General features: G+C 35.8%; 1 long non-coding RNA gene across 1 annotated transcript in view; it reads right to left on the bottom strand.

Moving 5' to 3' along the window:
* LOC128250983 (uncharacterized) overlaps positions 1-4609 on the bottom strand; it is a 189423-nt gene that overhangs the window by 93688 nt on the left and 91126 nt on the right. The gene's annotated exons all lie outside the window — the stretch shown is intronic.

Here is a 4609-nt window from a genome sequence, read left to right as displayed (position 1 = left end):
TCTTTCTCTCTCCCTCTCTCTTTCTCTCTTTCTCTCTCCCTCTCTCTCTCTCTCTCTTTCTCTCTCTCTTTCTCACTCACTGACTTCCTCTCTCAGCAACAACAACGTAATTATAGTGAAAGTCTTTTTTTAAAAGTTTGTGTTGCGCTGCCTCTATTTTGAAAGAAATACAGAAACACTCAAAAACACAGAAATATACACACGCACACACAAACAACTAAAAAGATAACTGCCTATATTTTTATGAAGTTAAACACTTTTCTCGATTTTTGAAGCTGTGTTACGTTGCTTTAAGACTGGTACTTGAAATTTTCCGCGTTTTTAATCAAAACTTGTTAGTTGCTATATTGATAACACTACCTGTCTATCTATCTTTCATATACACACACACTCCCTCTCTTTCTCTCTCTTTATCTCTTTATCGCACTGTATTTCTCTCTCAACAATAACTTTTCTCCTCTCCTGTTTTCTTCCCTTCTTTCTCTTCTTTACATATATCTTGTGATGGACAGACAGACGGAGATCAGCACAACGCAAGGTAGACATAGAACGTTGAAATTGCACATGTCGGCAGGTTATACTGCTTAACACAGTGTCGATCAGAAGTGGTACAAACTGAAAATCTTCTTGGAAAAAAATTCAGGTGTGCACTGTTGTGCCCATTACTTCACAGCCACTTTCACTTGGAAATCAGAGGACGCAAGATCTAACTTTGCGGTCGATGGCATACCACTAACCAGCACTAGTTTTCCCATTGTCTAATTTATAACCAAACATGTTTGTTGTCGCGCGTTGTCATGGTGAATATGGATCATTTTCAAATTCTTGTTCGGTGTCTTCCTCTTCATGGCTTCTCTAAGCTTTTTGGGTATATGAATGTACCACTCGTTGTCTTCTGGCTGTATGCACGATATCAGCTAGCTGTCCACTGTACAGCCACGTTCTAGAGCACCAATGAGAATGCCACCCTTGTTATCCCCAAAACTAGTCACCATGACTTTCTGTACTGATCGTTGGTTCTTGAACATTTTAGACCTTGGCGATAATATGTGATGTCATTCCATAGACTGAGTTTTCTTTTCCGAATCATAAAGATACACCCATATTTTACCTCCTAACACCAAGTCGGCAAGAAAAAAGCGCTATTCAGCAGATCAGAGCAATCTTCTACCAATCATTCACTCAAATTGAGTGTCATTTATCAATGTATCCACTTTGAACACTTTCAGATGTTCCAAGTTTTTCTTCATTCGAGCCAATGGTTGCAACTGATCATCTCTCACAGCTTAGTTTGTATCTAATGTTGATTTTTACCTCATTTAAACTTCATCTTTCATCAGTGCGCATTGCTCTTGCCAATGGTGTCATCTCTGTAAAGAACCAGAAGCCTTCTGTGGATACCGAGCAACCTGCATCCCTCCATCGTTAAGAACCCAATGAGAGCTCGTTACTTCAGCTTGGAACTCATTACACTGTGTAACACGATTTTTGTCCTTGGGTATCAACTGTTATTTCCAATTTGCTTACCCCCAGAAAGCAAGAAAAATGACTATTTCCTTCAAACTTTTCTTTTGTTACATTTATTCAAACCCCAAATGATCCATCTTAACACTATGATACTCCCCACTACTCCTACTCATGATCAGAGATGTACATATTGTCAGCCACTAAAGGATATGCTCAAGTGGTTAAGGTCAAGCAACTGACAAGCAAATCTGTAGTATTGAGCAGAATATTTACTATACCGATATTTTTGTTTCAGCAACTCAGCGCCGAATATTTCTGAAATGTAATGGAAATAGATCAGTTTCAAAGCATTGATGTCCAGGTTAACGTTTTGAGTTCAAATTCCGCTGAGGTCGACTTTGCTTTTCATCATTTTCGGAGTCAATAAAATAAGTACCAGTTAAATAGTGGGACCGATGTAATCGACTAGTTCCTTCCACAAAAATTTCAGGCCCTGTGCCTACAGTAGAAGGCTTACTTTTGTTATTAAAGACAAATTTTATCTGCTAATATTTAGGAGAGTGTGGCGGCGAGCTGGCAGAATCGTTAGCACGCAGGGCAAAATGCTTAGCGGCATTTCGTCTGTCTTTACGTTCTGATTCAAATTCTGCCGAGGTTGACTTTTACACCCCAACCCACGAAATTGCTGGCCTTGTATCAAAATTTGAAACCAATATTTGGGACAGTAATATTTTTTTATAATTCTTTTCCTTATTCTTGAATTCTTTTAAAAAAATTTCAATTTAAAGTAAAATTAATATTTTCTGTTTAGAATCCTCTTCTCCGTTCATCACTAAGTGGAACGCCTTTTTTGGAAACCATGAATTATAAATCATAAATGATTAGATGTTTTAAATTATGGGTATATTTAGTAGTTATTCTGCTTTAATCTCTTAATTCCTTTAAATCCTTTACTGATTTAATACGCTCAACCAGAAATAATCACATCTAATATATAAAATATAACCCTTAAGCTATCTTTTCTTTCACTTTAATAATAAAAGTAGTCAATTTCCTATCTTATTAACTTTTTTTTTAAATTGTAAACCCTTCTCACAAAAACCTTTTTTTAATTATATAATTATTTTCGAGCTAATTTTTCATTACTTTCCATTGGACGACGAAGACGACGACGGCGACGACGACGGCGACGACGACGGCGACGACGACGACGACGACGACGACGACGACGACGACGACGACGACGACGACGACGACGACGATGATGATGATGATGACAAGTATTTTTATAACTCGAGAACTCCCACTCATTTATTTATATATTTATGTATTTATTTATTTAGTAATCTGTACTTCTCGTATTATTCAATTACATATATCTACTTTCAATTTACTGTTCAGTATTCTATACTGGATAGTGATAAATCTGAGAACCATAAATAACAATCAGATGATGAAATATAATTTGAGAGAGATGTAGCTGCAATTTCTAGTATGTCGAACGCCCATGTGTTGGTGTATTAAGAGAGAGAGAGAGACTAGATGGTATATCATAAGTGCGATAGAATTAAAGCATTTCATATTGCATTCAGTCAATATGACATTGTTTCACTGATTTCATTGTGAAATAAAAGTCGTTGTTTCAGTCCTATTACGTATTGTTATTACGTGTGAAGCTAAATCTTGTCTAGATTCTTTGTATCAGGAAACTCTAAAATAATTTGCTTGAAGTAGCTTGGGACGACAAAGTTATGACCCCAGTCTCCTCCAATAACAATTGCATATGTATTATGTTGCATACGGTGCAATAGTAAACATTGTTTTACATTTTTTTTTTACTTTACAAACAATAAAAATGGCTCCTAGGTTATCTTCAGTTTAACAGACATTCGGTAGTTACGGACATTAATTCATTAAATCGAGAATTCTCTCAATCACTCACCACATATATCTACAAACATACATACAGACAGACAGACATTTAGCTAGATAGATACATACATACATACATACATACATACATGTACATATATCCAATATGTGACCGCGTGTGCATCGTTGGCGATTTTCTCTCTCTGTCTTCCTTTCTTTGAACTTTTCCTATATTTCTGACGAAGATCTCCGATCGAAACGTTAAATCCTCTTTTCTTTCCTTTCCTGAACGTCCAATAACACTGTACTTATTCCACGTCCTCGCGTATTTTTTCGTGTCTTTTCGTGTTTTTTCTTGCTTGTTCATGTTTGAATGGAGCATATATATAGTCGATCGGTTTACATAATCGGTCCACTGATCGGATGAGAAAAACTGGACAATCGTCTTCTATATCACAGTGTAAAAGACCAGTCAAACTAGGAATACAGCCATGAATTTACAAATAGATTGGTGATGAACTATAAACTGCAATTATGTTGAAATTTAGACACAATATTAGCATTTATTGCAAATATACAAATGAGTAACTTGTATTGTTTAATTTTATTTTATTTTATGGTAATAGATATTTTTTTCTTTTGAAAATTAGTATATTAGAGTGATATAGAAGACACGGCCGTTCAGTTTTCTTAGCCGCTCAGTGGACCGATTGAGTAAACCGATCAACGAACTAATCTATAATGACAATCGGAAACAGCTGTAAGTCGAACTTACTACAATAAAAGAATATGTAATGACCATTATTTATAATATGTCTTTTTTATTCATAACCCTACTGCTACTTTATCAACTCTTGTCTAATTTAGACTACTTAAACTATAGTTTTCTCAGAGTGTGTGTGTGTTATTTTCCACCTTGACTTTCCTTGAATAAATTCCTCAAGCAAAATCGCTAGGTTTTTTTTTTTTTTTTTTTTCGCCTGGTGCCAGTGGCGGCTCGTAAATAAAATTAGTCGGGATGCTGCTTCAGAAAATTTTTAGCTGTTGTTTTAATATTGTGTTAAAAGAAACAAACATATAACAAGAAAATTTATACATAAACTTGATCGGTTCGCCACTGCCGGGTAGTGTGTTAAATTTGTTCACTGAACACCGCTGAGAATTACCCCTTGTTTTTCAAAATTCCCCCCTAAATCACAAAATAAGTGGGGCAAATGTGCCCTATTTTTCAATTCCTGGCAGCAACACTGAAGCTGGAAGCAGGATAATA

Source organism: Octopus bimaculoides, chromosome 2, assembly GCF_001194135.2.
Source record: "Octopus bimaculoides isolate UCB-OBI-ISO-001 chromosome 2, ASM119413v2, whole genome shotgun sequence".
In the NCBI taxonomy this organism is placed as follows: domain Eukaryota; kingdom Metazoa; phylum Mollusca; class Cephalopoda; order Octopoda; family Octopodidae; genus Octopus; species Octopus bimaculoides.
Note: the sequence above shows the minus strand (reverse complement) of the source record. Positions and strands in the feature narration are given on the sequence as shown.